Raw genomic sequence first — 12,743 nt, forward strand, 5'->3', positions numbered from 1 at the left:
AAATAAAGGCAGTGTATTTGTTTTGAATTGCATCTATGACAGATTAATTCAGTTGGTGTTGCATTCTAACATATTAAAGACATGAAAATTACCCCATGATTTACTCATTCTCAAGCCATCCTAGATGTATATCATTTTTCCCCCCGACAAATACAATCGGAGTTGTATTGATAAAATAACTGGCTCTTGCCAGCTTTATAATGGCAGTGAATGGGCGTTGAGATTTTGAAGTTTATCCATCCATCATAAAAAGGTACTCCACACGACTGGGGGGTTAATAAATGCCTCCTGAAGTGGATTGATGCATTTTTGTCAGAAAACCACACTTATTTGAAAATTTATAAACCGTAAACTCTAGCTTCCACTATTGTTGAACACAAAAAAAGTGGTATTGAGCAGATAACGTAGGACATAGGCGTAGTGTAAGTTCTGAGAATATGCTTGTCTCGCGAGAACCAATTTTGGTTTACAGGAGCAAAAGAAAGCAAAGATGATTAGCAAAGGAAAACCAGTCTCCTCTTGGCTTACATCGAAATCCTCCAACGTTTTTCTTTACAAATGTTTTGTACTTCTAATTTGTGATTGGTGTTTTGCTTTGCTCTCTTCTCTGAGCTTCTGTGTTTATCACTTCTCACTGGAGCTTAGGCTACACCTACGGCCTTTGTCATTTGCTGGGATGCCACTCTCTCGTAAACCCATATACGGCAGTTAGCCGAAGCTAGACTTTACATATGTGACTCTGGACCTCAAAACCAGTCATAAGGGTCAGTTTTTTGAAATTGAGATTTATACATCATCTGAAAGCTAAATAAATAAGATAAGATAAATAACACCGATGTATGGGTATCTGAGGGTGTAAAAAAATCAAAATATTGAGAAAATTGCCAAACTAAGTTCTTAGCAATGCATATTACTAATTTGATATATTTATGGTAGGAAATTTACAAAATATATTCATGGAACATGATCTTTACCCTAGTGATTTTGGGAATAAAAGAAAAAATCGAAAATTTTGACCCATACAGTGTATTGTTGGCTATTGCTACAAATATACCTGTTCTATTAAGACTGGTTTTGTGGTCCAGGGTCACATATATGGATATTTTTATTTACAAAAATGCATCGAAGGCCTTTATTAACCTCCCAGAGCTATGCGGAGTACTTTTTATGATGGATGGATGCACTTTTTTTGCATTTCAAAATCTCAACGCTCATTCACTGCCATTATAAAGCTTAGAAGAGCCAGGACATATTTTAATATAACTCAGATTGTATTAGTCTGAAAGAAGAAAGTGATATACACCTAGGATAGCTTGAGGGTGAGTAAATCATAAGGTAATTTTCATTTTTAGCTGAACTGTCCCTTTAACTAATCACATCTCCATGGAGTGAGTTGCTGGAAGGTGTAGAGCTGATGAAAAACAGTTCAAACTGTTATCAGTTATTCCCACACATTTTAGGGGAAGTTGCTTGATTTGCAAATTTAGAGAATAGATGGTTTACACTTACCTCACAATATAGTCAGTTTCCCGGATGCACGGCCATATTGGCGATACTCGGATGTAAACAACAGCATTGATTGCACGGTTAATGTACTGAATATGTTGTTCTGCTAATTTATGCTGTTTAAACCACGGCAAAAACATGTGCAAGCTGCTAAATCATAGAGAGTAAGCAGCAACGTTCAGTGCCGCCAATATGGCCAATTGATGACGCGTCATGAAAACAATCAAACTATTTTTTTTGCTGGTTAGCAAAACTTGCTCTGGTTAACCTTTTATTTATTTGAGAGCAACTACATATCAAAAACACTTTCTGTTATTTATTAGAAACATAGTAATAGTTTTCATAAAAATAGCAGATTTATGTCATTTTTATTTTCAGTGTAGATACTTGGTTTACTTCAACATAATTTAGTTATAAAGTGTTCTAATCAAATACTATATACTAGTAACACTAAGTATAAGATACATATGAGCTGTTGTAGACTCAAGTAGCACAGTAGCTGTCTATATTTTGTGTCTGCGATGTATTCATGTCTAAAAGTGTGCTTGATGGCTTGTGAGTATTCAGATAATGAAACCTTTTTGATATGTAGTATACATTCAACATGCTTCTAGAGAATAGATGATTAGATGGGATAATTTGAGTGGGATTTGGACGTAATTATGGAGGAATAAACGAAGGCCTTGCTTTGAAGTTATTGTCTGCAGTGAGAGAAAGTGAGGCAAGCCCTTCATTCTGCTGCAATTACAGACCATTCAGCGTAAGGCTTATTTGTGCTTAGCAGTTGGCAGAGCATTGATTTAATATTTAATCAGTACACATAAGCCTGAAATGTAAATTTTTCTTACGTTTGCAAAGATTTTCTGTCACACTTTAATTACTACATTTCGAAGCTTTTGTGAACTAATTATGAGGTAATCACGACATCCTGCAAGCATGTTGTTTATCACTTTTTATATATTTTTACAGTAGAGTCACCTATCATGCAGAACAAGCCGTTAGCTCACTCTAATTCTCAGGGTGACATAGTTAGTATCCATCCCATAATTGTAGTGGTATCTGCACTGTTAATTACTGAAGTAAATGGTTGAACTGCTGCCAAGGACCCATTGTGTTGGGGCTTTGAATTGTGTTTTTACCATCTGTAGAATTGGGAAGAGGAGAGAGAGGAGCAGGGGAGCAGGGGGAGGCTTAAGTGCGAGCTCACAGCCTCGGGGTCTGAGGCCATATGGAGCCAGCACTTCGCCTGCGCTTTATTGCACACCTTGCTGTTTTAATCAATGGCAAGCCTGTTCACAGGACACAGAAAACAGAGGTTATTGCACTGTGTCAGTGGGCTTTGACTTCATGTTTGTATCTTTCTCCTGTCCAGAAAACTTTTGCACTTAACTTCACATCTTTTATCTCATTTGTGGACCATGGTGTGAACTTGTCCCTTTATAACATTGGAATTTATTAATATAATACCATATTTAATATATTTACTTAGGGACCAACTTGGGTTATTTGGCAACCCAGCTCTGGCTAAATATTGGACAGAACACATGCTGGGTTATTTTAAGTCAACTATTGTTTAAAAATTATTATATTGCTGGCTTAAAATGGGCTTGAACATCAAACATTTATTATTCTGCAAGAACACCCAATAATATAAGACAAATTTAATTTATTTGAGTGAATTAACTCAGCCTTCTGGGTAGTTTTATTTAACCCAACTATTGCTTAGATTACTATATTTCTTACTTAAAATTAACTCAAAATAGGTTAAAAATGAACATTTATTAATATGTTCAATAAATTAACATTTATTGAAAAAATTATAATTAAATAATATTTCTTTTGTTTAAATTGCTTATTAATAAATGTTCATTTTTTGTTTATTGCTGATGCCTCTAATAATTATGTCTGATTTTTTAATTTACAAACTATTTTTGGTTCATTTTAAGCCAGTCATATAGTAATAATAAAAAAAATTACATTAAATAAAACGATCCAGAAGGCTGGGTTAAACATTTAACCCAAACATTGGGTCAAAACAACCCAGTCGCTGAGTTTTGTCCATATTACACCCAGCGCTGGGTTGTATTTAACCCAGCATTTTTTTTTAGAGCATACCCAGCACCTGGGTAAAAATATTAAAAACAAGCCAATAAAATGACCCAACAGGCTGAACCCAGCATTTGGGTTAAAAAATAACAGCATTTTTTAGAGATATGTTTGACATATTTATTAATTGCATTAAATACTAGGTATTTTTATATATAATAAGCTTTTTTTTTTTTTTTGATGAATCATTTATTCAGCCGATTCATTTAGGGACAAAACAGCCAATTGCAATTGTAGGCCTGTTTAGTTCCTGAATGAATCAGTTGAATAAATGATTCATCAATAAAGAATTAACTGATTCAATGTCAGACTCATTGTCACTATCTACTGAAAGAAACAATATAACTTGCAGGAGTCATTGAAATTTAAGTTACTATCTGTTGTATAGAATGTTACAGCATTAAAATATAGTATTAAATTGAGTTCAAATAAAATGCATTTCAAACTTTGTATACAACTTTACAGATATGGTTATACAAAGTCAAAGAGCCACATCACTGTTTGGCATGCTCATTCTCCACTATTGGTTTAGTGCAGTCATTATGGCTGGTGAAGCCTAATGTTACAGCTTGTGGTAATGGTTACACTGTGTGTAATAGTGTGTTTGTGTGTGAAACTCTTCATTGTAATGTTATAGTTGTGTTAATGGGCCAGACAGCGTGTAGGAGTGCGTGGCAGGTTCAGTCAAATGTTATAGTTTGTGTTAATGGTGCATTAAGAGTGTTAACTGCTACAGTCCCAGCTGTAGACACAGCTAGGCCTCCCTTGCCCCAGTTATACCCAAGCTGAGAGCAGCTCCTGCTATTCACCAGCCTGTGTGCATATTGTTTAATTATTGGCTGTTCTGGAAGCACCACAGGGGGGAATGCGCTGAAACTTGGCCAGATGAATGCAAGGTTACTTCTTCTGTACTTTACAAGGTAATCAAACCGCATGTTTTTTGATGGAGAGCATGTCAAGCGTGCCCGTAGTTGAGGTGGCTGTATTAGGGTGTATTTAGGTTAATAGCCTGAGGCAAAGAGTGTGTGGTTCAACCTCGGGCTGTTGTAACAGAGCTGACTTATGGCTATAACTGTGCTGGGCAGCAGCAGCGCCTTCAATTGTATTCATTAATCGCACACTGACTCTGTATAGCATCAGCAGATGGAGACATCTTTCCTTTGTAAAACTGACCAGATTTTTTTTTTAATGCTTTCATATTGTGGTCTGTTAAACAAATTTGCATTCCTAGACTGGAATAATGGCTGCTGGAAATTCAGATTTGTAATCACAGGGATAAATTACATTTAAAAATATATGACAATAGAAAACAGTTGTTTTAAAGTGATAGCTCACCCAAAAATCCGAGAGTTTTCTGACCCTGCATACACAGAAACGCAGCTTCCACGTTCAATGCCTAGAAAGGTATAGGACATTGTTAAACAACAAAGTCATTATTTTTGTTTTCTTTGTGCACAAAAAGTATTTTTGTAGCTTTATAAAATTACATTTGAACCATTGATGACACATGGACTATTTTAACAATGTCCTTACTACCTTTTTGAGCCTTGAACATGGCAGTTTCATTGCTGTTTATGCAGTGTCAGAAAGCTTTCGGATTTCATTAAAAAATATCTTAATTTGTGTTACAAAGATGAACAAAGGTCTTAAGAGTTTGGGCAACATTGGAAATACGTGGCTTCATATCTATTTCTGCAAAACTGAAAAAAAATGTACCTACCTATATGTACAAATCAGTTTTGAATCGAAAACGAGGCTGTGAGGGATAGCAGTCGAGCAGCATCCACTATAGCGTATTGTTGCGTACGGAAATGTCAATCGCATCAAATAAATGCAGCCTTAGAGAGGATAAGAGACTTATTTAAAAACTCAACGACTGTTTCTTTAAACTTAAGCAAATTTGAAAGTAAGTTTTAAAAATTCTTTAAAATTAATGTAAATAAGGTCTTAATCAACAATATTCTCGAGGACATGAAATCTTTAAAAATACATTGCTATCAATTGCTAACATTGCTAAAAATACAGACCCATCAAGCGATTTGCTGTGGAGAATATCAATATTTCCTATGAGAGTGGGTTAACAGTAAGGGCAGCAGCATTTGAAAGCAGATGATCATTATCGCCTAACTCAAGTTATTGAATTGTGAATAAATGCAGCGTGCCTGGAGTCTGCAGGTGCGACCACCCTCAATTACTAACCTGAGGGACCTCCTGCAGAAATCTTAACACAGCAATTAACAACATAATTAAGTGGTAAAGTCATTGTGCCATTCTCCCACAGCAGAAACAAGAGTGCCATTGACCAGATGAAGGAGGGCTGGCCTCTGATTGATCGTCCGGTTGACTCGCTTGCACAGGCATTTATCACCCTCTCCAGGATAGAGCGAGAGAGAGAATATGTCTGTGTTTATAGGGTAGATGAGGTGCTTAGTCTTGGTAAAGTGTCAGAGGCCTTGTTTTTCACATCATTAGACAATTGTGTGTTAATGAGCTGTCACATCCAGCGCTATACTTTAAATGTTCCTCCTGCACATGGTTGTGTATATCCACAGATGTAAACCTGAGAAACAAATGGCTCTCCTCTTTCACATCCTCTGCTAAACTGGCTGTTTTATTTCCATTTCAGATCAGCTGTCATTACGCGGAAATCCACCTTATTGAATGTCTGCTCATCTGATCGAACAGATGTAGGTGTACAACAAAGGTTAAGCACTTTTCATTCAGTGCTCCAGGAACGTAATGACTGCAGATGTGTTTTTGCCAACAGCAAATATCTACAACTGAAAGCTCAATATTTCCTATTGAAGTGCTTGTTGTGAAACTGATTGATTTATTTTTTTTGCGATTGCATGTTTGTTAAATGTTGCCATCAAATACCATGTAACAAACTACTTATATTTATAACTCATACATATTTTTTATTAAGTTTCTATAAGATTGATATTGTTAATGCTGTTATAAATAAAACAGTCATTAGATCCAACATTAGATCCAAAATAACTGTTTTTATTTGAATATATTTACAAATGTAATTTATTCCTATGATCAAAGCTACATTTTCAGCATCATTGCTGCAGTCTTCAGTGTCACATGATCCTTTAAAAATCATTCTAATATGCTGATTTGCTTTTCAAGAAACATTTTATTATTATTATTATTATTATTATTATCATCAATATTTTAAAACAGTTGAGTACATTTTTTCATGATTCTTTGATGAATAGAAAAAAAAATCAGCATTTATCTGAAATAAAAAGATTTTGTAACATTATACATCATAGCATTCAAAAGCTTGGAGTCAGTATAATTAATAAAAATTAATACTTTTATTTAGCAAGGATGCTTTAAATTGATGAAAAGTGATGATAAAGGCATTTATAATGTTACAAAAGATTTCTATTTCACATAAATGCTGTTCTTCTGAACTTTCTATTCGTCAAAGAAACCTGAAAAAATTGTACCCAGCTGTTTTCAACATAAAAAATAATAGTAAATGTTTTGAGCGGCAATTCAGAATATTAGAATGATTCCTGAAGGATCATGTGACTGGAGTTAAGATGCTAAAAAAGATGCTAAAAACAGCTTTGAAATCACAGGAATAAATTACATTTTAAAATACATTCAAATAGAAAACAGTTGTTTTAAATAGTAAAAATATTTCAGAATGTTACTGTTTTTGCTGTACTTTTGATCAAATAAATGCAGTTTTGATGAGCAAAAGAGACTTTAAAAACCATAAAAAATCTTTGTGTTCAAAAACTTTTGACTGGTAGTGTATACAATTCAGATATATATGTTTATAATTATCGTTGTTTATAATTACAAATAAGAATATGTTTAGATTTAGGTATAAGTAAATAATGGTGCAAATATAATGTATATAACTATATATATATATATATATATATATATATATATATATATATATATAAAAATTTTTTTTTTTTTTTTTTTGTGAGTGTACTGTATGTGTAATATAATTAATTGTGATTAATCACAGAAACCTGTATAATTAAGTAGCTTCGATTCGGTTTTAATTATTATTATTCACTAGAATAAGTATTTAACCTGTTCTAATCTCTATCATTACAATATGAGGTATCTAAACCAGTTTAGCCACTGTGTAAACTGGACTCAGGATCAAGGGACCTCAGAGCATGATAACAGCCGTGATAGATTTCTCATTTATATAGCTTCTGTTTCACTCCCTCCCGTGGGATCTGTGAAATTGAGAGGCAAACATGAGGAAGGTTGGAACACTGTGTGATGGAACATCAAATAAACTGCCAGGTCTTATTGTGTCAATAAACTAATTTCTCTTTTAGGGTTTGACCTTTGTCCTCTAGCGGCTGGACGATCCAGGGTTGTGACAGGAGAGAAAATCTCTTGGGAAGGAGACGGGAGAATGAGAAACAAAGAGAGAGTGAGATTTGTATCCGTCAAGGATGTGTCAACACAGAATCTCTCTCACACATCGATTCTAGCAATCATAAAGTTCCTTCCTGTTTCCTCATGTGCTGCATGTTTTACAGATGGATCCCCTGCTACAAAGCAAGCACACCTAATGAGCCATCTCCATTTCCTTCCACACAGTCATGGAACGAGGTCTGCTCACAATGGCTTTGTTTGCCAAGAAGCTGTTGTCTGTTTATACAGAGCTATGGCCTCTTAGCAGATTCTTCTGAGGTATGTTTTATTTTGTTATGTCAATGTTGTGAGACGCTCAAGCCAGTTCTACCACCAGAGGGCACCATTATATGGACAGAATGGGAAGCCAATCCATCAGGATCCTTTCTTTCACTATGACTATGATTAGTACATGTTAGTTTGTTCGGCTTAAAAAAATGAGCCTCTGATTTCAGAAACAAAACACATATCGAGAACATTTATAAGGGCCATGTGCCATTCATCAAATGTGCCTTCTCTGACCTGCGTACCTCTGCAAGATTGAAATGTGTGACCGGTCTCCGTCACAGTCAGAGGTCACAAGACATGACAGTCAAACATTTCCTGTGTCATTGAGGGTTTTATAGTTTGAACTTTTACCCTGTAATTACACAAAGGCTCAAGCTAGTGCTACGCACATAAAGAAGCACTAAATCACTAAACACAGCATTGTAGCTTAGTCAACAGACCAGCGTCTGTTTAATGTGCCATTTGTAGATGTTTACCACACATATGATATTTACAGGCCACTTTAGAGTATGTAACATTAGCTGCTTCTGTGCGGTGGTACTCGCAATGCTCTTTAGTGAACTAAATCAGCTTTCTGCACACAAAGGGAGCTGGAGTCTTTCAAAACATTAAAGAAACCCACAGACATAAAAGCCCAAATGTTTCGTGCTGGACAAACCCAGTTACATTCAATACTCCATTTACATTCAAGCCCAAAAACCCACCTCAATTTATCTATTTATTTACTGCTTTTTTATTTTTTGAAGGCTAGCGTCAGGTCCCGTGTGTTTGCCCTTGTGTTAGAGGGCTGCATTGTGGCTTTCCCTGAGGCTCAGCTGCAAGATTGTGGTTTTTAATGAAAAAGTGACGCTATAGAACACAGGTACAGTCCAGGCTTGTATTTCAGTTGCTTTTGTTATGTTTTACAATGAGGCAGTGCGGTTGGATACTTACAGACGCTGTAAATGACCCTCTGGAGCCTGCTCATCATGCGGGCCGCTGGATTAAGCATACAGGAGCTGCTTTGGGATCGATACTGGGCAGAATACCTCGATACCTCTGGTACTTTCATACATTCGCTTGTAGTTCTGGCCATTAAGCCTGTCTTGAAATATAACTGAGATGAGGAAGCTGGGATATGTGATCAGCCTGAGAGAAGAGGAAATGTATACCAGAGCATCCGTGAATGTTGTAAGAGACCAGATTCAGCTCTAGTTCTAATATCCAAGCAAAATTAAAATACAGATATATTTCATAGCCAAGTTACACTTCATTCTGTTACATTCTGTTTAGAAGCTGGGCAATCTGTATCACTTTTTTTTAAGGATTCCATTGGTTTGACAGTTAATCACTTTTTTTCTCACTGTGTCTTTATATTAATTAGTTTGCATGAAACCGCTGCAGAAGCAGTGCATTTTAATCACGATCCAAATAAACATGGTACATGTAGCATGAGCAGTTTTTGATGTAAATTAGATTGTAGAATTTCAAAATTTATGCTACATAAAACATCTGAACGAAACAAAAAATGTAGACCGGCTGAATGAGAACAAAAATGTACTCTTTGACAGCAGGTGGCGCTTATGGAACAGCAGCAATACAGTGTTTCATTGGTTACTGCTGTAAATAAAGTAGTGCAGACTTTTAAAGGTCCACTGAAGTGCTTTAAATCATGCAGCGTTATTCTGTGTGTTAATGTAGTTTTAACTGAAACAGAAAGACATATCAAGCAGTCCCACCCCCTTTTTAAACAGCCAGTAGCGTTTCGCTTATATCACTGCTTGGGCCAGAGGCCCACTGAGCTTGGTAAAGCCACAATGTCATCCATATTGCTATTAAAATCCCCATGAAATCAAAATGATAGTTTTTTGGCTTTTAGTATGAATATGTTAGCCTTAAGGTTATCTATAAGGTAGTATGCCCTTAAAACAATGACAAACTTCACATTTAGAAGATATAAGCATTCAAAACTTACTGTCTCTCACTTCCGCCAATATGAATCAACGATTTTGATGACATCATGCTGCACTTCAGCCTCTCATCAAACTTTCTGTCCAATCAAATGCTCTCTAGAATCCGATGCGTCCCGCCCCCTACACTATAAAATTGTCGCTGAAGCTGTGGCTGAGATCAGTCACTTGTTCACAGTGTTAGTGTTTTCTGTATGATGAATGGCATTTAGTGCACAATGTAGGCGATGTGGAACAATCCAGGCAGTCTAAATATGCTTTCCAAATAAGTAAATAAGCTGCCAAATGCAGCTTTACCAAGCTCAACGGCTCTGGCCCGAGCAGGTGTAAATTAAACACTACTGGCTATTTAAAAAAAGGGGCAGGTCGATTGATATGTCCCACCCTATTTTTCTGTTACAGTTAAAATTACGTCACCACATAGAATAAAGCTTGTGTTTCAAGACACTTCAGTGGACCTTTAAATGTACCATTTTGTGTAGAATTTAAATTGGTCCGATACATTTTGTGGTCTGCGCAGTTTCGCGCATATGAAACGCTCCGTGCTATGGCATCTCTGGACTGGTGCAGTGTGTGCGTGCTAAGGTGGTTCATGTGACACAGTCTGAATCGTTCCTTATCCCCTGTATAGTCACTACATGCCATTCACCATACAAAAAAAATACAAATTCTGTGAACAAGTGACCGTTTTCAGCCGCAACTTCAGCGTGTAGGAGGCGGGACACTTCAGATTCTAGAGAGCATTTGATTGGACAAAGTTAGATGAGAAGCTGAAGTGCAGGGTGATGTCATCAAAATCATTTTAAATGCTTATATCTTGTATTTAATCTTATATTGTGTTGGAGCACACTAGCTTATAGATAACCATACCAAACCATACTATATTCATACTAAAAGCCAAAAAAGTTCATGGGGGTTGATTTTGATTTCATGGGGACTTTAAATATTACATTAATATGCATTATATGAAGGTAAGATGAAAAAAAGATCTACACTTTTCTGAAAACAGTCAGTTTCCCTCAGAGACATATTCAATATATTCTCCCAATTCAGTATTTGGAATTTTGTGCCTTCTTAAAAAGTGAGCTTGGTCTTAAACATCTCTGGCTTCTGTTAATGGCGTTAACAGTTGGTTTATTTGCCAAAAAACAAAAATACTTGTGTGTTTTTCTAAAAGTTCTCCAACCATTAATCTGAAGTGTATGCAGGTAGAAAGAATTTCCTCTCAATTTGACCCAAACAGCTTGATTGACAGGCGATCTGACCAATCTTAGCGCCGAGTTGCATTGTTTGTCAGGCATATCGCCAGTAACTAAGAAGGGCTTTTTTTGTGAAGGGTCAAATTGAGATTTATATATATTTGTATTGTATTATTTGAATATTTTTGTGGAAACCGATTCTTTGATTAATCGAAAGTTTAAAAGACCAGAATTTATTTGAAATAGAAATCTTTTGTACCATTATACATTTCTTTATTGTCATTCTAGTCAGTGTAATCTGTCCTTGATGAATAAATGTATTAACAAAAAAAAAACACAACATACATTGTATACAATACACAAAATATGCGATTAATGATAAGTATAAAAATGTGTATAAAATGAATTAGATCTGTAATAGTGTACCAGGTTCACTTTTAATGTGCAAGACACACAGAATCTGAAATCAATTTAAAGTGTAAAATAAGATGTGTGTGAGTGTGCTTGTAGACATGGAGGTTACCGCAGACATTCCTGGATGTCATAACAGCACTAGGGGTGTCTAAAACAGTAGGAGCGAAGCACTTATTATGTCTTGAGTATAGGTCAGATGTAGAGGCAGTGGTGTGAGTACATTAGCATACACGTTGGCAGAACGTTTAAGGTGACGAATAGGATAAGCTCAGAGGGCTGTGCTACCTGGCTCAGAGCTATTACCAGACCCCCTCAGGCTTGATTTATCAACTCCCCTCTCGCAGTGTTTCTGCTCTGATATGACTGTGGAAATGGACTAGTTTAAACACAAAACCTTGATCCCACTGACCTCTTAATATGCTTATAATGATCCCATTTAACAAACAGATGTTAGGGCAGACACGGCAAAGCCAGGCCACAACATGTGATGTTGGCAGTAGATCGTGAGGGCGTTTGTCAGTTAGTGAACAGCATTACAACACATCCCTTGGCAATCATTGTAAATATTGCTATTTTGTATAGATCTTGTACTGTCTTGTACAAATTCTGATATGGCAAAGCTAGTTTACATTTGTTTGACTTGATTTAGATTCAGTGTGTTGCCTTGATGAGACTGAAGTATTACAGAACAGTAAATGTAAAAGGTATAACAGGGAAGTCCCTAACAAACTACTAATTACATAAAACATAAATACATCTATATACACTACCAGTCAAAAGTTTTTTAAAGAAGTCCCTTCTGCTCACCAAACCTGCATTTATTTGATCCAAAGTACAGCAAAAACAGTAAAAATCTGAAATATTTTTGCCATTT

Source organism: Garra rufa, chromosome 3, assembly GCF_049309525.1.
Source record: "Garra rufa chromosome 3, GarRuf1.0, whole genome shotgun sequence".
Taxonomy (NCBI): domain Eukaryota; kingdom Metazoa; phylum Chordata; class Actinopteri; order Cypriniformes; family Cyprinidae; genus Garra; species Garra rufa.